General features: G+C 41.8%; 1 protein-coding gene across 2 annotated transcripts in view; it reads right to left on the bottom strand.

The window, feature by feature from the left end:
- MPP7 (MAGUK p55 scaffold protein 7) overlaps positions 1 to 23,379 on the bottom strand; it is a 372,855-nt gene extending 349,476 nt beyond the window's left edge. For both annotated transcript variants that reach the window (XM_083188909.1, XM_083188910.1), the window contains exon 1: positions 23,228 to 23,379. The gene's annotated coding sequence lies outside the window, so the exon portion shown is untranslated. The remainder of the gene's footprint in view (positions 1 to 23,227) is intronic.
- Positions 23,380 to 24,060: the final 681 nt, after the last annotated feature.

The following is a 24,060-nucleotide window of genomic DNA, read 5'->3' as shown; positions in this document are numbered from 1 at the left end:
CTCTACCACCTCTGATGGGAGGCTTCTCCACTTATCCACTATGCTTACTCATACTTGCCTACTCTCCAGAAAAGGCTGTGAGGCTTTCGAAAACCAGGTGGCGCTCCAAGCACCTCGTAAAGGTGGGCAAGTACGCGTCCTACAACCTTTTCATACCCCCACTATCCACGTCAGCGTGGAGTTGATTTTATATAGTGTGGCGAGCGCAGCGAGCGCTGCGAGGGGATGCGGAATACATGTAAAGTAATACACGCCCGCTCGCCACCCATTAGGGTGCTTATACAATTAAACATTGTATAGGGGGCTTATACAATTTAAAATCGCATTGCATCACAGTGCATCGGGTGTATGCCATGCGATGCGATTATATGTCGTGCGACCTAATATCGTGGGCGCCGTACTAGTACACAAGTACCCAATATTGAATATACATATATTTCTAATGTACTGTGTCTTTTTTTTAAGAAAGAGAAGTAAGAGGCAGAGTATCAAGGTGGGAGCTGCAGTCATGGGAATTACTGCCGAAAATGTAATATAACACTATGAAGGAATGAGCTAACCGCTAATAAATAATGTTAGCTAGGAATTGATGACACATATGAAGCAGCATTTACCCTCCTCTTTACTGTGTGATTACAGGACTGTGGGGGAGATGTTTCAAACCGTCAGGAGAGATAAAGTGGGGGGGGGGGGGGAGTTGGGGGGAGGATTCAGTTGTTTGAGTTTTTTAGCTCCTAATTTAAGTGCCCAGGAGCTATTCACCCGATTTGTGCAAACAAGCCAGTGGCTACACTGACAGCTGATCTCCGATCACACCGGCCTGAGGTACGAGCAGATATCCAAGGTGCCCACACACTAGAAAGATTTGCGATCTTAAGATGTGCGCATAAATTAGCCTTGAAATCTTTTGTCTGTCCTGGACAAAAGATTTCAGGCAAGCGCACATCTTTACCAAAGATTTTTCTCAAGATCCCGTGTGCGTTCCTATGGATCTTTTGTTAAATCTTCTGATCTTTAATGCAGCACGTAAGATCAGAAGATTTAGCAAAAGATCCACGAAATCGGCAGATTTTCGTCCGATTATCGGTAAACCTCGGATGATATATCGGACGATTTATCGGAAATCGGCCAAAAAAATTGGTTCTAGTGTGTGGGCAACTTTAGGCATTTGGCTATGAAAAACAAACTCATCACAAGAATTAACGGATTAGCCCCAGGCACAAAATTCCTATCCCACCAACACCCCCAAATTGGAGACATTGCCCACAGCAACCGACCAGTTTGTCTCTTGTACCGTTAAAAAAAACAGAAGCGGATTAATTGCTACTGGTAACGTCTCCAGTTATCACTGTGAAAGGTTTGAAAATCTCCCATACATTCCTCATACACTCATATTATCTGCTCATACCGTGTTATCTCCTCACCGTTACCAAATCAATACGACTCGGACGAGAGATCTGAAATGCAGGAAATTATACTCAGCAACGCCATACGAGACGTCACCTGAGGCAAATTTTCAGTAAAAAAACAATCACGGAAGAAATAATAAAACTGCGGAGAAATACAGAACATGATTACATTGTCTGGGAATGCCAAACAAACCATGATAACAGGAAAAGCAGAGTGAGCTCTGGTAATCCAGATATACGTGCTTGATCCTCAGAGCGGCCGATGTCCTGGGATACATAGATACCTTACATCTTGCACCCAAAAATGGCTTTTGCACGAGATGACCAGTGGTTCCTAACCCTGGTCCTTAAGTACCCCCAACAGTGCACATTTTCCAAGTCTCCACACAGAATCAAAAACAAAATAATTATCTCCACCTGTGAATCTTTTAAAATGATTCTTAACCCCTTGGATGGTATGCCCGGAAATTGCGCTGCCACAGCGGGCTGTCCCGGAAAATTTTCGGGCAAAACAAAAATACGAAATAGGTGCACGCCAGTGGTGTCCAGGTGTGCACCACTGGCACACCACCTCTTGAGCCCCCCATCACATCCCGAGCCCTCCCAATCACCTGTGCTCCGGCGACCGTACGCCGGAGCTCTTCTAACCCCTGCCGCTCCCCCAGCCCCTAGCCACCAGCCGCCTGTCATTTTGCAGCAGTGACGTAGGCAGCAGGCTCGGGATGTTCGGAGCGGCTCGGGAGCACTCAGGCGCCCGAGTGCTCCCAAGCCGTCGTGAAACATCCCCGAGCCTGCCGCCTGTGTGATGATTGACAGGCGGCTGGGGAGCTCCGGCGTACTAACGCCGGAGCAAAGGTGAGGGGGGGCCTCCTAATGATCTGTGGTGGGTTTTGCTTGGGCAGGACAAACCTGCCCTGGTAGGTTTGTCCTGCCTCAGCAAAACCCACCACTCAAGGGGTTAATGATGAGTGCACATCCTGGGTGATCTGAAAAACATGACCTATTGGGCATAGATTCTAACATGACCCTCTCCAGGAGGGACACAATGCTCAGTTCCTGGACTTTCCTCTTAATTAATGATTGCCATCACCTGTTTTAAACAGGTTAATTGAGAAGAGAGGTGGTTCAGCACAGGTGGTGGCAATCAAAAATGAAGAGAGAAGTCCAGAAACAGAGCAATGTGTCCCTCCTGGAAAGGGTCATGTTGGGAGGTATGCTGTTGGGGATACTTGAGAACCAGGGTTGGGAACTGCTGTTCTAAGCCAAAGACTTAAGCTGGCCATACACCTGAACGACCTGCATATGACCTGATTGTGTGCAGGTCATAAGTGCACTCAATCGGTACGGACATCGCTCAGGTGTATGAGCAGCTTTATTTATTTTGAATGAGTTCAAATACAGGTTGAGTATCCCGTATCCAAAATGCTTGGGACCAGGAGAATTTTGGATAACGGATTATTCCGTATTTCGGAATATTTTAATACTTCAATGATGTATTTTGAAGTATCTTGCATTTATGCTGTATAAACACATCAAACACATGAAATACACACAAATATATTTTATTTGTTCAAAAAACAAGGTTTCAAAACATGAAACAAAATTTGTGTAGGTACTTGTTTCCTAGCACGGCGCCTACGATATTCAGTCGTATGGCATCTTATAAATTGTATGGCATTGCATGCCATATACCCGCATGCGATGCAATGTGATGCAATTCTAAAATTGTATAAGCACCCTAATGGGTTTTTTCAATGTTAAATGGTCCCCATATACGATTTTTACTTGTATAAGTACCCTAATGGGTGCTTACAATGTTAAATGCAGCCCCACGCCACCCCCACTATCAACGCCAACCCGAAGCGTGGCAAGCGCAGCGTGCCCGCGGTACGCATCCTCTTACCTTTTCATACCCCCACTATCCACGTCAGCGTGGAGCTGTTTTTATATAGTGTGGCGAGCGCAGCGAGCCACCCAGCCCAAAGCGTGGCGAGCGCACGCGTATTACTTTACATGTATTCTGCGGCCACTCGCCACGCTTCGGGCTCGGTGGCTCGCTGCGCTCGCCACACTATATAAAAGCAACTCCACGACGACGTGGGTGGTGGGGGTATAAAAAGGTTGGAGGACGTGTACCACCGCCCCTCATGGGCTTGCTGCGCTCCCCACGCTTCGGGTTGGCGTTGCTAGTGGGGCTGTCGTGGGGGTGCTTTTAACATTGTAAGCACCCATTACGGTGCTTATATCATTAATAATCTTATAGGGGGGCCATTTAACATTGAAAGCACCCATTGGGGTGCTTATACAATTTAAAATCGTATACCATCACATTGTATGCCAAATACAATGGTATAAGATTTAAAAATTGTATAACATTGGGTGCCATCGCGTCGCATCGTATACCATTGTAAGACTTATGGTATACGATGCGATGGGCGCCGTGCTAGGAAACAAGTACCTTTGTGTACTATCTCAGATATTGAATTTGAATGCCAAGCGATCATTTTCTTGTACATATATAGTGCTAGTTACATATCATGCCCTCAGTAGTGCTGTTACAAATGTCCCCAGTGAGTTTTTAGCAAAAAAAAAAAAAAATTTCACTTTCTGGAATGTATGGTTTTCGGAATAATTCAGATAATGGATATTCGGATACGGGATACTCAACCTGTACAATGACAGTTTTTCTGCAAGCCTGCTGTTATTTTAGAGCAAGAAGCCATCCACACATTGGCAGTCACCAGGGGCAGCATTTGGTTAATAATGTACAATTAGTGGCGTTCAGAGCTTGGAGACAGAGGAAAAGTGAAATTTAAACTTTTCCTTTTAACACTACAAAAATAAGAAATTAGCTACAAATTCTAGCGAGGAATGAATTCTGACGGATTTAAGTGGCATCCATGTGTGATCTATACGCATACATAGTAAAATGGGTGATATATACTGGATTACACCAGCGTTATCCATGTTCTCCCCACACTTTATTGTTTAGCACTAAAGCAGCTGAAAATGGCAGGACTTATTGATCACATCATTGTACTGGTTGGTGTCAGGCTGGAGGGCAGAGCACATCCCCCCCATAGTATAAAAGGGGTGCCGGACGGGGTCCCAACAGTCGGGATCCCGTTAGGCATTTACCCGACATCGGGATCGCGACTGCCAAAACACCGACAGCCGGGCTCCCGACGGCCACCTGCTATTTTCCCTTATGGGGGGGGGGGGGGCTTAGTTGCGCTCACCATGCTTTCTGGGTCCGGCCAATCTGTATCCCGACGTCGGGCTAATGACTGACTGGATCCCGACTGTCGGACCCCTGTACCACACTCGTATAAAAGGAAGGGCGAAGTTGCCAGATTGAACAGTGAGAGAGTGATTTGCCTGGCCACTTCCTGAATTTCAGCAGCTGCATGTTTGTTATTAGGGGTTTTCTCTGTAGCCCAGTGGTTCCCAAACTGTGTGCCGTGGCACCCTGGGGTGCTGCGGGGGACTTGCAGGGGTGCCAGGACCAATTCAAGATTGTTATGTCCTTTATAATAGTCAAATAAATTGTGGACAAACAGAAGGGAATCCTGTCCATTACCACATAACTGTTCCTAAGGATGAGATATTAACACAATTTATTTAACTTAATATTTGTTTCTAAATTTTTCAAAGAGAAACCTTTAGCCTAGGGGTGCCGCAAAAACTTTGCTGATGCTTCAGGGTGCCATAATTCACAAAACTTTGGGAACCCCTGCTGTAGCCATTAAGTGGGGCAGTACCCGGGCAGCTCTCAAAATATGTATTTGTGCCCAGATAGTCAGTAGGGCAGTATCGTCCTAAGAGGATTTTCTACTCTAAAACATTTAAAACCCATTTAAAAGGAATCACATGAAGCAGAGAATACTAAATATCTGATGTGGAGTTCACTTAAGGAACCACATACTACAAATTTTGAAAAGCACAGATGAATGGGCCTCCAAGAAGAAAAGAATACCTTACATATTTGTCGCCTGATATTTAGCCGTTTGTTGTCTGGCATGCATTCGGACACTGAACACTAGGTGGCTTGATTGGGTCCAGATTAGGTTCACGTCCACTAAGACCCTCAATCCTGACCTCGTGGGGCCCAAAAAAGGGATCTGGCCACTACACAGAAGATATGGCAGAGTTGTATTACAAATAGGGGGTAGAGTACATGGGGTTTAAGAAAAATGAATGTGGTCAGATTTGGGAGCCAGGCGTATTGAGAGAGGTGTATGCCAGGCACACCATGGGCTTGGGGAGCATGTTCAGGGTCTTCCATGGATTTCAATGGAAATGTCACATACAGAAGACAAACGGTCTGGGATGCCTAACTAAGTGTTTGGGTTCCTGGTGTGACTTCCTGTTGGTGGGAGCCATGCTACACATACAGAAAACAGGAAAAAATGCATTGCCCCCCGAAAAACATTGCTGCTCAGAGAAAGACTGGGGATTATGGCTACAGGCAAAAAGCTTAAACATAAATTATACTGAGCAGCCACCTCCTGGGTCTGTTGGAAGAGCTGTCAAGCTTACATTTCAAGTAACTGCACAACCAAACCTGAGCAATGCCGGGTACCTTAGCTAGTGAATACAGAAAATGTTTATCTTGAGTTATTATACTTTATCATATAAGATAATAATAGGACAGTACAGGGTAAATAGAACAATACAGGAACACCACCGATTTTCTGGCATCGTCAGTTCCAGCACTGAGCCGGAGTACCGATTTGTAATGGTGTCACCTGAATGCAGGGAGCCGCCCACAGCGCAGCTCGATCCCCCCCCCCCCCCCTCTCTAAGCCCCAGCAGCTTTTATCCTGCTTGCAAGGAATCCAAGCTTCTGCAGCGCATCTCAGCCCTGTAGCACCCCCCCCCCTGAAGCGTGACTCCCTCCCCCACAGACCCTTTTGCATCTATACACCCACCCAGTCCTAGGTTCCCCCTGGCACCTGATGTGTCCAGATTAAAAAGAGGTTACAAGCAAGAGGAATTCTAGGCTAAGTGGCCCCATAGGTGTTATTGACGTGCTATAGAAGAAGGCTGTGAGAACAGGAGGGAGGAGGAATCTGCTCGCTTAGAGAGAGCAAAGACAGGGCAATTACATGAGTCGTGAGCATGTGGAAAGGGACCGGAGAGCAAGTTTAAATCAAAATAAGGTCAGGATTTAAATTTTTTTTTTATTATGCAGGCCCCCACCAGGCTACTTCTTGATGCCACCCAGCTGTCAAAATTGTCAACTTTAAACTGGGCACTCAATCAGGTAACCAAGCAATGGAGCTGTAACTAACTATCATGTGTAAATTATCTAAAGTTTCTTAAAATGAAAAGAGGTGATGATGCCCACAGCAACCAATAATGTGTTGTCATTTTCTAGAAAAGTGCTTCACAGAATCTGATTGGTTGCTTAGGAAACATCACTTCTTTTCATTTTTAGAAGCTTTAGTAAATTTAACACTTAGGATAAACGGCAATAAAGAGTAATGCAAAACCTAAATCGCTCCATCCCTTATATGCAGCGCACGCAAATCCATTTTTCCACAAAATTGCACTCGTGTGCACAGCAACCACTGAACGAATGGAATGCTAGGAGAATCCACTGCAGTGTAGCACAGGGTGCTGCTAAGCTCCTCCCTCAATACTGCCTGCCTATCTTACATGTGCAGATGCACATCTAAAACTTAGAGTGAGAGTGATTTGGCGCATGACAAAATTGCAAGTTTAACTTTTATGGGCCCGGTTTGATGTGAATGGTAAATACACAGCCACAGGGAAGCAGCTGTATAATATGGTACAACAAGGTCAAATGCCCATTTTATACAAATTATGCAGCATGTCAATCATGCTGTGAATAAAGGGAGTCTGCAAGTGCTCACTTCGTACCCATTCTGAAATGCACATAAGATTTCTACATAAAGAAAAAAAATGGGGATAGAATAGAAATCATAAACAGGCCCTTAAGGTGCATACACACTATCAGATGCTTTTTTTTCTTGAGAAATAATAGTGATAAAGATTCTGTCTCAATATCCTGCAGAAACATCCTATTTTCATCCATAGATGACATGAACAGCAAATAGCAAACAACATATATATCAATATTCTGTCTTTTTTAGTGTTCATTCTAGCACCAGCCATCTTTGAAAACCCATCCAGTTCCTCTTCCCTGCCTGGGGTGTCGCTGTCTGCTGTGGTGCTTCTAGCACAGTGTGGTCTGTATATCAGCACTGATATGCAAACCAGACCAGTGTTAGAAACACTACAGCAGACAGCGACACCCCAGGCTGGGAACAGGAACTGCATGGGTTTTCAAAGATGGCGGGTGCTAGAAAGAACACTATTTTTCTTACACTTTTCAGTCATTTTCAAACTTTCAAAACTCATGATTTATTTCTCTTTTGTAATCAACTTATTGCACATTTTCAAAAATGATGTAAACATGTTTCAAGGCAAAAGAAACGGGGCCAGGCTGTAACAAAATGGATGACCCGGGTCGAGGTGCAGTGTGAACGAACCACACCGAATAACCTTGGCAGACCAACCTGGAATTTTGACCCATATAATAGGAAGGGTTAAACCTGGGTCGCCCTCTGTATAATGTGCGGCCTGGGTCTACTCTTTAAGCGCTGGACCGGGTTTGCAATGTAAAAGGGGTTTTAGTGTATTCATTGTTCAACAAAAATATATGGTGGCCTTTCTGGGCTTTTGAAGGGAACTCATACTTATCTTATCACTATACTTGACCTTTGTATAGACACACAATGGAGCACATTTTACTGGACACAGTTTAGGTATATATTTAAATAGAATCGGATCCATTCCGACAGGCATTTGTCGGAATGGATCCTACAATACCTATTCAATGCTGCCAAATTCAACTGTTAATTTCAGCCAAATCCGACAGTCAGATTCGGATGGTACTGCTCATATGGCCTGGCACTGGGACCAGGTGAGCGATGAGAGGAAGGCACCGGGAGGTGGGCGGACGGGACACTCCCTGTCTCATCTCCTCAGTACAATTTTTTTCGGATTTTGTTGGAAGCAGGCCAATATCTGTTGAATTTGGCCCAGTTTCTGACAAAAGCACGCGGATTGGCCGCTATTGCAAGAAAAAAATTTGAATAGGTCAAATCATGGATTTGACTAATTGAATATACTCCTTTGTTGCGGAGTAGAAAAAAAATTGTTATAGCTTGCTATATTGTGAAGTTGGGTCATTTCTAGAATATATTTCAGTAAATTTAAAAAAAGAATCAGCAGGAAAATATCCTATTCACAACTGCATCCCATGAAATGTGAAGTGACACAAGGTAATGGGGACATGTTGAAGATTCTTCGGACACGATATTATATAATCCCCTTTTCTCCTTTAAATTGTCCCATAATTAAAGCAAATTTGATGTATACAGTATTATTTACCAAGAGAAGAGTTTATAGACCACAATCTTCTAAATCAATTACAGCATTAGATCAATGATAATTTAGGCGTTATCTGGCTCATTTCGTTATCAAACTATCAGTCTATGGCAGAGTATTTGCAATTCTAATTTGGGAGCGACAGTGTGCTTAGCACTGCCATTGACTGCCACTCTGCCACCACAGCATGGCCGATGTTGACGAGGACCTCCCTCACCCGAACATGTGTTTATGGGGCAAGTGATGTCACTAAACTAATTGAGCGTCTGCCACTAATAAATATAATTTATTTATTTATTTATTAGGGCCTTCCTATGGACACTTGTAGATATCTTTTTACCTGCACCACGGCCACAGCAGTATTGAAGTGAACTGTGAAATGATATATTATTTTGAGTATCGTTCAGTGTGTATGAATGAAAATATTAAGTTTTCATATATCTAGATAGACAGAGAGCAAACTGTTTATCGTTTGAAATCGTTCAGTGTGCACGCACTACAGTTCATTCTGTCGCTCTGGAGAGTTCAAGGGAAATTATTTACGATATTGTTAGCTGCCTTTATTACTAGTGTGTATGCAGCTGAAGACAAATGTATATGCCACATAAATACATTTCATAGATTATATAGTGATTATGCACTCAAACTGTTTCCAGAGTGCTGATGCTTGCTACACATGAGATAGATAGATAGATAGATAGATAGATAGATAGATAGATAGATAGATAGATAGATAAATACCCCTTTCAGACAGAAAAGTCTGAAAATCACGGCAAATACACAGCATTTCAAATGCTGTGTCAATTTGCCGGGAGCAGCCTGACCCCCCTTCACACAGAAGAACAAAAATTACCGGTAATTTGCTGAATAACACGGGTATTTCTTCTGTGTGAAAGGGTCAACACGGGTCATAAATCCCGTGTCCTCGACCCTGGTCAATTCCCGGGTCGGAGACACGGGATTTACGACACGGGTGTGCCCTTTCACACAGAAAAAGGACCCGTGTATTTAATGAAATTCCCGGGTGGAACTGCTTCACCCGGGTATTTCATTTTCTGTGTGAAAGGGGTATAATTTATTGAAAATGCAGTATCCTACTACAAAATATTTGAATTCAACAACTTTTTGTTTGATTTTTCAAATATATAATTTTCTGCTTTTTACTGCCACCCATAATAATGAAGTGATGCTATACAGTCATTGAAAGGTCACACTACATTCTCATCACCTGGTCCTGCAGATATAACCGCACTCCCCAGTCACACAGCCATGCCTGCCAACACACTGCACAAATGATAAATCACAGCCAGACAGTCAAACAATAACAAAGTCTGATCAGAGCATAATTGTTATCATAAAATTTGCTTAAGAAAACAATGGAAACTCCAGCTTCCAATATAAACCCATTTCACAGCGAGACACTGCCAGATCACAGTGGATCAGCTAATGACTGTACTTTTTATTTATTTATGAATGGAACCTGGGCACAACTGGCAATAAACATGATGTAATCTGACGCATCCTGAGAGAAAGTAACAACTTGAGTGGGCTACATCACACGGGACTAGCAGAGTGCTTTCCTGCTCTAATTTGCGATGAGACAATAATTGCAGTGTTACAAAAACATAATAATGTTTGACAACAGAGCGGCTTGTATTCCTGTTTTAGTAAATGTCATTATGACTTAGCAAATGGCTGCACAATTAGAATAACCAGACTCCCTGTGTTGTTCTCTCAGCGCTATAATAGTTACATAGGAAATCCCAAACAACGGATGTGCTACATATGCAGCTAATGGAATATTCTGGTAACTGCAAGATAAAAAAAAATAATAATAATAATAATAATAATTTTAAAATGTATTTATTTTTTAGAGTGATAAAGTGGAATATTATTGTTTTTGGAGAACACATACGTTAGAGGTTTAAGTACGGTGACAGTCGTTACCCATCTGTGTGTAACCCTTTGAGTGCCAAGAAAATTGCCAGGAAAACATTTTTATTTGTCATAACAACCTGTACAGGAAATAAAACGTTTTTTTTGTTGTTGTTTTTTTTACACATTTTTTCTTTAAGTTAATGTAACAAATGTGAGCGACGCCGGCATTTGTAGCTGATATTTTGCACATCTCTCACAGAGATGTTGGCACTCAAAAGGTTAATAATGCCAAATCCAGAGCTAGAATAGTGCAAATTCTCTTTAAAAATCACCATGCCCATATAAAAGAAGATGTCCATCGGAAATAACATTTTGAAGATCTAATTCATAGGGCCAGATGTATTAAGCTTCAAAAAGTGATAAAGTGGAGAGTGATAAACAACCAGCCAATCAGCTCCTAGCTTTCATTTATGAAACCCAGCCTGTAACATCACAGCTGATTGGCTGGTTGTTTATCACTCTCCATTTTGTCACGTTTTGAAGCGTGATACATCTGGCCCATAGTCTGTTAGTCCATTAGCAAAGCGGCACATGGAGAGTGCAGCAAACCTGTACGATCTCACGGCACAGATAGTGCAGAAGGAGGGATGAAATACCAGGAAGCCTGTGCACTGAAAAGGAATTTGCAAAATGACCTCTCACTCACAGTATATTGTGCATGTTTTATTTCAGGTGGAAAACCCCTTATAAAATAAAAGCAATTGGCTTACCGGCTACATTCATCAGCCATTATATAGAGAACGATGGAGCTGCATTTCAATGACTGCAGAAGTGGCGGAAGCTCCCCATTGGATGGAAACGCATTGCTGGTACAATATGCCATTATTTACAGATTGTACCTTATAACCACTGATTGTACAAACGGAGACGTGTACGTCCTGCCTAAATAGGAACAATTGTTTCACTTATGGCCTTCCCTGCACCAATACTCAGAGGGGCTGCTACAGAGAATTGATCTTTGATGGAAGAAAACTGGCAGCAGATGTGAGGAGGAAACACTGATCTGGGTGATTTTGTCCCACGGCTGCAGATGCATTTACTACCAGAGTGCACAAATGTGTCACAAAAATAAAAGCAATTACTTCAGCACTAGTTACTGCAATGCACATATGCTTGTCTTTCCCCTGCAGCCATAACCACTTCAGAACAACTGATAAGGAAGGTAATAGTCATTTTACATATACACTTAATGCCAATCATATAGATATAGATTTTACTTACAGTCTCTATACTAATAACGTCTGCAGTATTCTGGGACTTCAATAAATACACTTTATAACCATAAATGTATATCCGTGATTGCCAAATGCACATGCAATCTTCCTGGCCTGAGAAATTGCCTCTTCCAAGTGATGTGGATGCCTTGGCGAGCCAGGTAACTAGAGCCCTTGATAGCGCCAAAAGGCTTAGCCATTGTATTTTGTTATAATAATCAATAATGTTTCAATATAAGGAAACTAATTCTTAACATATTAGCTTGTAACTGCAAAGAGAAAGTACCTGCACTCTGGTTTTTCAGAAGAACCACATGTCAGCTATCTGCGCTCATCTCAGAGTCAGACTAGACAACCAGAGACCACAAAGAGAGATGTGCAAAGAGATTGTAGCTCAACAGACGTGCAGATAGGAAACCAGAGCTGTATGAAACTATATGATTAGATTAGGGATGCTGGACATTGCACGTACTCTTATGTTCTTCATCATATGTACGGGGGGGATATTTTGTAGTCTGTAAGCCCTGTGTTGGGCAGGATATGTGTGGGCGGCCATCTATGGCTGCATATAAATATGTGCTGTTCACTAATTAAAGCAGAATACTCTGAAGACATAACTGGATGGTGGTGTCTCTCCTCATTGTGTTCTCACCAATGCATTGGTAAAAGATCTGAGAGGTGACCTGATTAATTGAAGGGATTTCTTAGTGCTTTAAACAGCGTTATCATAATGGGGGCTCGTCCGGGATGACACGTGGAAGGATCGACATCTAATGGCAAACTTCTAAACTAGACGGCTCTCTGAGACTCTGACTGATATACCCGGGTGAGTAGGAAAGATTGATTTCAGTCTATTTTACTCAAGTCAGACTCTTTGAGTTTCATCTGGTATTTTGTAGAAAACTATACATTTCCTGTCTTTCCTTGCTGTCATTATAGTAACCCAATTAACTGGTCACACAGCCTAGGTTATTTGTAGTTGTATTTGTATTGTTTCTTTCTCAAGATATAATAGACTACATTGCTGCTATATATGTTTATGTTTTATATGTGTATGCAAGTTTTGGACCAGCCTTTATGGGGTTTGTTAGTTAACTGGACACTGAGGTATTGGTCCGCCTGCCGCCTCAGTCGACAGTTTGTTGTCTCGTGTCTGTGTCAAGTAAACGTTGAAAAAAAAAAGTGTTTTAAAGTTTAAATCAAATGAGTGTAAAGTGTATAAGGGCTGTTAATTAGTCCATAGGTACTCAAAGACAACCCTTGGCACTTGCTACCATAGGCTTGACCTGTCTCTTGTCAACGGTGGCCCCTGGATGTTCCTAAGGGACCGTACCAGCTCAGCCTTTACAATTGATCGCATTATTGTCATGTCTGTATATGTCAAACGTGTTTGAATGACTGATCCAAGTTCTTGCCTTTATCCTGTAGGCACTTGCAGCCAGTGTACAACCAGCATTGTGTTATGGTATAAACCATTATATGGTTTCACTTATTATGCAACTTTGACCAGTGTTTTACAAAATAGAACACCTTTTAAGATAACCATTTCAGAAAAGGAAAAGGTTTAACAGAGTTTGTTGTTATTGTGGGATGTCATTTGAATGCAGAATTATTGTCAGGATATATAATTCTATCATATCTTTCATGTTTAGACAAATGGCCCATTAATCATTGCAATATACCAACAATTTGTCCAAAAAAGTTTCCAAGAGTTAGCAAAAATTAAATACGGTGTTAAGATTTCAAATATCATAGATGTATGATATGTTAAACCCAGACAAATTAAGTGGGTTAATTTTCAGAGTAAACAGATTGGTAAAGTCAGTGTCTAAACAACAGCCAGCCAGTGATACACAGTTTACTTCCCGCACAACTACACATCCCGCTTCACCGCAATTGGATACGGCCAATACCCATAGAGCTTAATTACCTCTATCGGAGGGAACGGGAGTAAGATATAGGAGTGCTCACCTACAGAAGTTGTTGCGGAATGGGAAGGTAGGAAAAGGTATTAAAATCATCAATACCATTTTTAAGAGGGCTAATTTTTTCCCAAGTAAGGGACATTAGATCCACAGCAGTCTTGGAAAAGATTCCAAGTCACAGACGGTCATTGGTTACAGAGGAAGAAGGGTTATTTAGACACTGTACAAATATGGCAAATTGTTTCACAAGAAATTGATGTAGGAAAAAAGGTCTAAACAGGAAGATTATATGACTGAGATAAAGCCACCACCGTATGTTCCAATAATACATAATACTGTTGACAATGTTGAAATTGTTGCGGTGGGGTCATCACAATTAGTAATGCCCACAAATGTAGAACAAAAGACACCTGAAAAAACGTTATTTAAAAACACTAAGTGATTCAGAAAAACCAGAGGATACACTAAGCCTTAAAGATGTAATCCAAAAATGCCCTGTTTGTGGGGAATGTGTACCGGAGGGCAGTGAAAATGGTTGATTTTGTAATATTGACTTGATGCAAAGGAGATTATGGGATTACAATACTAGTCCCAATAGAATTGGTAGTCCAAAGTCAAGATTTAACATACCTGGTAATGAATACCAAATAATGCCTGTCAGGATGAATAGCCATCCTAACCCTAGACATACACCTAATTTAGGACCTAATGATGTTGGGTATGTTGAACAGGAAAAGTACATACCATGGTTTTCCTCAGATATTATGCGCATTGTAAATGATTTACCAGATATCAGAAAGAGTCCAGCAAAATTTGAAAAGAGAATCAAACAACTGTGTTCTATTTACACACCATGTTGGGTTGACTTAGAACAGATTCTTAAAGCCTCTATAGGAATAGGTGAATTCAATACTATTCAAGCCATAGGTGCCCAACAAGCACAAGGTGATAGAGGGGCAATTGAGGCAGCCCCCACTCCTCCTAATCGCTACACTATAGCTTCAGGCAAACAGTTGTTATATAGAGTGCAATACAGATGTGATCAGATTAGAGACACTGCAGCAGCCGAGCCTGATTTGGTGAAAATAACCCCACCATAAGACAATAGTATAACAGAATGACAGTCAGACATGAAAATGTAGGATTTTCCCTTAACAGAGGCAATAATGTCAGACTGTTCCAACTTCTCTCCTTGTAAATGATGAATTTACACCTGTACCTAATGAATTTTTAACCTCACCTACATGTCCAGTGAATCTACTTGGAGGTGATATATACCAGTTATATTCCAGCTGCCATGAAGCCCAACATTGAAGCTGCAATCGAAGTTTACCTATTACAAGAAACTGCCACAGGGGTAAAATGCATTTAAGTAGAGTTTTATACAAGGTTCTAGCAGAAAACAACATTCAAGGTTACACCTATTTTGTTATGTTATGTTTTAAGTAAAGGTAGATGTTTATTAAGAAACCATTATTTGGCCAGCTGCATTGTTTTCTTCTTCCCAAATGGGGGATGAATATATATATAGAATGGGAAGAAGAGAGATCAATGAGTTAATTACACATGATGAGGTCATTAGCAACATTAATTAGAACATGTCTTATTTACAGAAATAAATTTGCTGGGTCAACATTAGTATTAGTACAAGAGTTTGGTGTTGATTGGAAGCATAGAGGTTATTGCATAGCTTCAGGTACACCTAATGCACATTCACAAACTGTAATAACATTGATGAAACATAGGAGGTTTGCAGTTATTAAATGACAAGATCATATTAGACAAATTAATCTTGTTTCTAGGGGTAACGAATGATTGGTTGGTTGACATTGTTACTAGGGAGGTCCCTCCCATGTAATGACACATATAACAATAATTGATTGTTTGGTTTTGTTATTATATTAAGATTGATTTACTAAAAGAGTATCAAAAGGAATAGTAACTCTTCAAAAAAAAAAAAAAAAAAATTACATTTATTAGAGGTTATAACAGTGTATTTGGATAAAGTCAGAAAATAAAAGAGTAACATCGAAATAATTACAGAGAGTTATAAAAATGAATACAGCCATATGGCCAAGTAGTTTTATTTGTTTAAGATATAATTAAGAGACAAGGGTGTTTATGAAATAAATAAAGATAAAGCATTTGTCACATTTGTAGAGGTTACAAATCGATATTATTGATTTTATTCAGTTACAGAAAAGAAGGTTTATGTACGTATATGAAAGTGCTTATATGTTAAGAGGTATGGCCTGAAGTGTCGGAAATTGAGCAGTTTACTGCCAGAAAAAGATTTTGCAAGAATTGGTATGTAGATATGGTTTATCAAGTGTCATAGAAAATGACCAAGGAACAAATACAGTATTATAGGGAAAGTTTTTCAAATAATGTGTGAAATGATGGGAATGGAATCAAAAATACATATGTCTTTATATCCAAAGGTGGTTAGGACGGTATCTTACAAGGGAGAAAGGAGTGGCATGACCAGAAGCACTGCACTAGCGCTTCATAGTTTATACCACACCTGGGCCTCTGCTTAACCTCTCTCCTCATAAATTCAGATGGCAGACCAGATACGATACGGTACTGATCCAAAGACTGACTTTGAAATTGCATCATCATTTGACTGTTCAAAATGTTATCCACTTATTTAAGCAGTTACAAGACCTTCGTCGAGTTCAACAGGAGATCCAACGTCTTCTTCATTTGGTCCAGAGCACGATACACAGCCTGGAGACCATGTTATGGTGAGAACTTTCTTGCATTCGGGTTCCCTTGCAGATTGATGGGACAGTCCTTAGCAAGTATTGCTGACAACAGATACAGCTATGAAAGATGCTGAGAAGGACATTTACCTGGATTCGCAGGTCGCATTGCAAAACGGTGAGATGTTCAAGTTTTAAAATCACCAAAGGCTAAGCTGTGTGCATACACAGAGACTTTAATAGAGTTCTTCAATCAAGATGGAAAGCAGTGTTTATAACTGACTGTTACTTACGGGACAATATTTAAGTTGCGTGAGTGGAGTAATCATGGACATTGCAGTATTTGAAAGTATCGAAGATGTGAGTGTCCCCTCCAATGGTGCCAAAGCAATAGATACAGGAGATATAAGGAAGTACACCCCTTACAGATGGTAAACGATCCTCTTCTCCAAAGTACGACCACAAGTTTTAATGTTCACAATTTCCGCCAAATGGTACCAATGGGGATTGCAGTATTTATAATTATCTACTTTGGAGAGGGGCCCAGTCGAGGTTCATGGTCTGAGTACAGTACCTGTCCATTAGTATGGATAGGGGTTATTTCACTAAGTCCAATTCCTTTGTCCCTTCTAAGCAGGTCAACAAGAACATTTACGGATATTTATAAGGAACAGGGTACAACACCCTTTGAAAGATGAATTTGTGATTATTGTACTTCCACCAGAGGAGAAAGATATACTCTGATGTATGGATAACATGGTATATTATTCAAAAGAATATCTAAGTCGAAGGTATCATTCACTGTATGGACAGGTAACAAATGCAACTGATTGTTGAGTATGCATTAACACACCATTGATGAGTAATAACATGCCAATGTCACCATATGTTTCATATAAGGAAATAACTAAATAGTTACTTATGGAAATTTGTGGAGAAAAAGGGATTGTAATTTATGTAAGATATAATTATTTTGTTTTATAAGTGAGATGAAACTAGATTTTAGGTAAACAGAGGAATGTACACACTTACACTACAAGGAAATGCCATACAAGATAAAAGTTTATGTAGGATATTGCGACAAAATTATTACAATGCATACGCCGTATGTTCTGCTGAATCATGTGCAAATATTTTTAAAGGTTTTCGGTTTATCGTATGCACCTTAGATTGAAATGATAAAGTATTTGAGTTTACACTACATATGAATGTTTCAGAGTTTAAAGTTATAAGTTAGGAATAATGGTTTTCACCATAGTTCTAGAAGTTTGATGTTCTTTTTCTTTATGCTAAAACCAAAATTTATAATATTGGTTGAAAATATGGTTTGGAAAGATTACCAATAAAGTTTGAAGATTTTGCTATTTGGGAATAAAGAGAATATATACCAAAGTCTTATACAATAACCCATGATGAGTTGAATGAAGTCTTTTCACAGGTCAATCGACATCTCAAAAGAGACATTAATCCGGTTATTAGGAAATATATTCCATTTATCGATTCTCCAGTAAAAATCATAAGGATACCACCTTGGAAAATATCTGTACATATATATGGAAATGGTGGTTATTTGGACAATCAGCAAGAGACTATTGAGTTTGCACAAGTTATGGACAATGTTACGGAACTTTATAATGACATTTTTAAATATGATGGACATGATCTAAAAGCTAAAAAGCAATGAAATATTACAACAATCATTTCGGACTGCATCTCATTACTCAAAGTTAAGTTTGAATAGGAAAAATGTATAATTTACTAAGCCCCGAGCCAGACAAAGTAATTTACTGATGTTTTCTTTTAAAAGCTGTTGGAATTGCAATCGTACTATATCTGTGTTTTAAGATACTGCTTTGCTGTTTTTCAGTTTGTCAAAGGATAAAGAAAGCTTGTGAATCCTCTAAATATAAATCATTGCAGAAGAGCCTGGTTAAAAAAGTCCAACAGCAGTCTACCTTAATGGAGATGCGCCAACAGTCCGCCAACTGGAAACAGCCAAGGACCAACTCACTTGATAGGGTGTAGCATCCTACTTGTGGAAGCAAAGCCATGTTTCTTTTTTATGCCATTAGAGTAGACTGTTATTGCTTAGACTTGTTGGGCAGAGAGATTGTAATATCAGATAATTCTGTAGTGTTTGATTATTATAAAGACGTGGGGAAATGATAGCGCCAAAAGGCTTAGCCATTGTATTTTGTTATAATAATCAATAATGTTTCAATATAAGGAAACTAATTCTTAACATATTAGCTTGTAACTGCAAAGAGAAAGTACCTGCACTCTGGTTTTTCAGAAGAACCACATGTCAGCTATCTGCGCTCATCTCAGAGTCAGACTAGACAACCAGAGACCACAAAGAGAGATGTGCAAAGAGATTGTAGCTCAACAGACGTGCAGATAGGAAACCAGAGCTGTATGAAACTATATGATTAGATTAGGGATGCTGGACATTGCACGTACTCTTATGTTCTTCATCATATGTACGGGGGGGATATTTTGTAGTCTGTAAGCCCTGTGTTGGGCAGGATATGTGTGGGCGGCCATCTATGGCTGCATATAAATATGTGCTGTTCACTAATTAAAGCAGAATACTCTGAAGACATAACTGGATGGTGGTGTCTCTCCTCATTGTGTTCTCACCAATGCATTGGTAAAAGATCTGAGAGGTGACCTGATTAATTGAAGGGATTTCTTAGTGCTTTAAACAGCGTTATCACCCTCAATCGCTATATTCATTGGTGAGAATACCACAGGTTTATAAACAGTTTGTGTTAAGGGAACATTTCACGCTGCTGTTGAGATTAAAGTGTGGTCCTGACACTCCTATGCATAAGTGAGCACTTCTCATGTACTTAAATATATTATGCTGCCCACCACTACAGCATAGAGCCTGACACATACAGGGAAACACACACTCACACACACACACACACACACACACAGCACATGTATGCGTGGAAGAAAGGGACAAGCCTCCTGCACCCTTATCTAGCTAACAGGACAAGCCTCCTGCGAGGTGATGCTGGTTACTGGTCCACTCGCTCATTAAAATATAACTGAAGCACGTTTCAAGGGCAGAGCATACTGGTACGTAATGGTCCCATGGAGTGTTACCAGCACAGCTGAACTAGGATTTTCATCACCAGGGGCAAGGCAGTAACATCTCCCCCCACCCTGCATGTATGCATGTACAGGTATCACATCCAGCAACCAGGGAATGCGATCCCCTACCTAGCCTTGCCCCCATCTAGTTGCGGCCCAGTTACCACAATGCAGATTTTCCTATACTCCAAAACAAAGCATCAAAATAGAGTAAATCAAAGTGCTATCTAATCTCTGTAACGCGTAAACATTCTTGAATGACACACATCGAGAGTGACATGTAACAGGGCTTGTGGTGAGAAGTCTGGCTGCCACTGATGCACACAAGTGCTGCTGGGAAATAGGTGTCCCAAGAGGGAATAGGTTATCCGGTACTTGTGTATTTTCACTGCGGCAGGGAAATCGCATGGCATCTGATCCGATTAATTGACGTGTATTCTGCGTGCGCTCGCCACGCTTCGGGCTCGGTGGCTCGCTGCGCCCAACACACTTTATAAAATCAACTCCGCGCCGACGGGGATAGTGGGGGTATGAACAAGTCGGGAGGATGCGTACCGCGTCCGCTTGCCACGCTTTGGGGTGGTATGGATATTGTGGGTGTGCATGTGATGCGATCAGCGGACAGGGGAACTTGAAACTACAAAAGTACCATCGCATCGCATGAGATGCAATTTCCCTGCCGCCGTGAATCTACACAAGTACCAGTTATCCCTGCAGCAAGGCACCAAGACATTGCTCCTGCCACCTAGCAAAGAATCCCACAGCATACATGCATGGGCACAGCATCAATACATCAGCATTTATACCCAGACGGAAACTGCAATGGTGATTCTATATACTTGTCAGAGCACAAACTAGAGTAAAAGTGGCTGCAGTAGTTAATGAAGCTCTTAAAGAACATCTTCAAGCTGCCGGAGTGCCAATGGCAATACACTGCCTCTTCAATCACCATGGAGGATTATAACAGTGCATGTTAACAGAAAGAAGAAAATGTTCAGAAGCATGGAGGCACACATTCTGGTTGTAAATAATTCAAGCTTGTTCCCTGCAATCACATAAGCAGCATTCTACAAATGCGGGGAAACATTACATTTACTCACCACTTGCAACGGGCGTTGAAAAGAAATGTAGGTCCAAAAAAAGACACACGGACATGTACAATAAGCTCCAATAACTAAATACATACAGAATTACTCAAGGCAAACCAGATATGCACCCAGAGTCACAACAGGCGATATTCGGTGTCTGTGGGAATTACCGGTTAAGAAAAGGGGATTTCTTATGTATAAGGGACACAGATTGAGTTATACCAAAAATATTAAATGTAAAATATAGGATTATGTTAAACTTTAAATTTCAGATATAAAGTGCAAATATGTTGATAGGATAATTACCATATAAGTAATTGACTATACATACAAAATGACACAATAAATAATAAATCAGTCACTAGAGATGTACAAATGCTGCCACCAATTGCATATACCAGTCATCTGAGAAATACAAAAAGGACAGGAATTTATAAGCACCAATCAATGGAGAGGGAAATAAATGAACCAGTCAATACAGAGGTAGAGCAATGGCCATTGTTTACATGTAGGACATGTAGGATACCGGTAGCTAGGAATATTCAAAGATATTTGAAAAATTAGTAGTCAGAGATATACCAGTCCTGTTAGTATAGATATAATTAGACCAAATAAGGCTACTACACATGGACCAGTCTGGTCAGTAGGGATAGATCAGACACCACCATGGACCATCCAGTCAGCTAGATCAGATCAGTCAATAGTCCAGTGGAGATATATCAGGCCACACATGAACCAGTGCGACCAATGGGGATAGATCAGGCCACAAGTGAACCAGTGCGGCCAGAAGGGATAGATCAGAATGTACATAAACCAGTCCAGTCATCATACATGAAGTAGCAGGAAGGGATAGGTCAGATCACTGCAGTCAATAGGGATAGATCAGACCATATGTGAACCATTGCGGCCAGTGGGGATAGATCAGACCATACATGAACCATTGGGGACAGTGGGGATAGATCAGACCATACATGAACCATTGCGGCCAGTGGGGATAGATCAGACCATACATGAACCATTGCGGCCAGTGGGGATAGATCAGACCATACATGAACCATTGCGGCCAGTGGGGATAGATCAGACCATACATGAACCATTGCGGCCAGTGGGGATAGATCAGACCATACATGAACCATTGCGGCCAGTGGGGATAGATCAGACCATACATGAACCATTGCGGCCAGTGGGGATAGATCAGACCATACATGAACCATTGCGGCCAGTGGGGATAGATCAGACCATACATGAACTACTGCAGCCAGTGGGGATAGATCAGACCATACGTGAACCATTGCGGACAGTGGGGATAGATCAGACCATACATGAACCATTGCAGCCAGTGGGGATTGATCAGACCATAGGTCAGGGCAACACCGGACCTCCAGATGTTGATGAACTACACATCCCAGCATGACTTGCATCAGTTTCAGCATGGCCACATAGCAAAACTAATGCAAAGCATCCTGGGATGTGTAGTTCATTAACATCTGGAGGGCCGGTGTTGCCCAGCCCTGACCTATGGTCTGATCAATCCCCACTGGCTGCAATGGTTCACCCATAGGTGAACCATTGCGGCTAGTAGGGAAAGATCAGACCATAGGTGAACAAATGTTGCCAGTAGGTATAGATCAGACCATACATGAACCAGTCTGGCCAGTAAGGGTAGATCAGAGTATACATGAACCAGTCCGGCCAGTATGAGTAGATCAGACCATGAACCTGTCCAGTCAGTAGATATATAAACAAATAATGCACATGCTACAGTCAATAAATTATATATTATCAGTCCATACATTCATCAGTCTGGTCAGCAGATAATAGATAACCAGACCACACTATACGTTCAGCAGTCTTGTCAGAAGATGATATATAATGAGACCAATCATACAAAATATATAAAGACCAAGCTGGTTAATAATTATGTATTATTAAGAAAACATATATGCAGCTGTCAGGTCAGTGGGTATACTGTATAATCACACCATAAATGTAGCAGTCCGGTCAGTAAATGACACATATGATCTATAAGCAGCAGGTCAGTTTAGAATCACAGACAATTTGTACAGGCAGTAGCTTGATAACCAGCTTTATTAATAACACTATACACCAGTCCGGTCAGTGGAGGATACAGTAAGGTATGACACCAACACCATACATGGACCAGTGCTGAAAAAAAAACAGGTAAATCCTCAGCATGCAGCACTGAGCAAACAATAAACAATGCGGGCAGCCGCTGATGACTGGGCACCGGCTATGCAGACATGACAGGTGTGCCTATATATGCTGCTGCCTGCCCTGCTCTGTGATCAGGAACCTGTCACCGCCTCGGGCACCGGGGCGCTCCGCCTCTACCACCCACCCCCCAAACACACACACAATGCAGCATGCAGCCAGTAACATACTACAGCGATCCCGACGGTCACCTACCAGAGATCCGATCCGCCTTTCAGTCACGACAATTCTCTGCACGTATCCCGCAGCAGCCGGAGTACGGTAGATGCTATTTTCTAGTGGGCTAAGGACCTCTGATGACGTCGCCCCCATGTGACCGGCTGTACTCGTCAGGGGGAGGAGTCTGACGATCACTATCAGAGGCACGTTGTGGGCAGCGTGGAATTCAAATATCAGGTGTACTCACTGTACACATTCACAGGGCCTCGCTCTCACCCGCTCCACCCTCTCACCCGCGGCACCCACTTCGCTCGCTCTTACTCGCGGGCCCCCACCCCTTTGTCAACCGGCGGCACCCCACCCGCAGCATACAAAACGCCCCCTCCACAACCACTCACCACGCCCCCCTCACCCGGCGGCACCCCCAGCTTTTCTCACCCGGCGGACCCACTTTTCTCACCCGGCGGCACCCCCCCCCCTTTTACCACCCGGCTGGGCCACTTTCCCACACCCAACACGGTGCCCCCCCCCCCCCCCCCCCTTCACCCTGTGATCCCTCCACACACCCCCGGTGGAAAACCCCAATCCGAGTCCTGATACAATGAGAGCAGCACCACTGAAAGATCCCCTGTTAGGTGGGACCCAGTTTTTTAGAGATGAAAGAAGAGAAAAGAATCAGGGTGTGCTTCATAAATAATTACCACATATAAAATGACAGAGTACTTGTGACTTATCTGGGCGCCCGATGTTGAAATTGTATGCCAGTACCCTAAGCATGCGATTTGACGCGATTTCCCTTGAAATTCCCTTGAAGAGAAAATCGCGTTGCATTGTATGCTATTGTATTGCATGCGATGCGATTTGATGCA

Source organism: Crinia signifera, chromosome 5 (assembly GCF_055691185.1).
Source record: "Crinia signifera chromosome 5, ASM5569118v1, whole genome shotgun sequence".
Classification (NCBI taxonomy): Eukaryota; Metazoa; Chordata; class Amphibia; order Anura; family Myobatrachidae; genus Crinia; species Crinia signifera.
The sequence above is the reverse complement of the archived record's forward strand: the minus strand, read 5'-3'. Positions and strand labels throughout refer to the sequence as shown.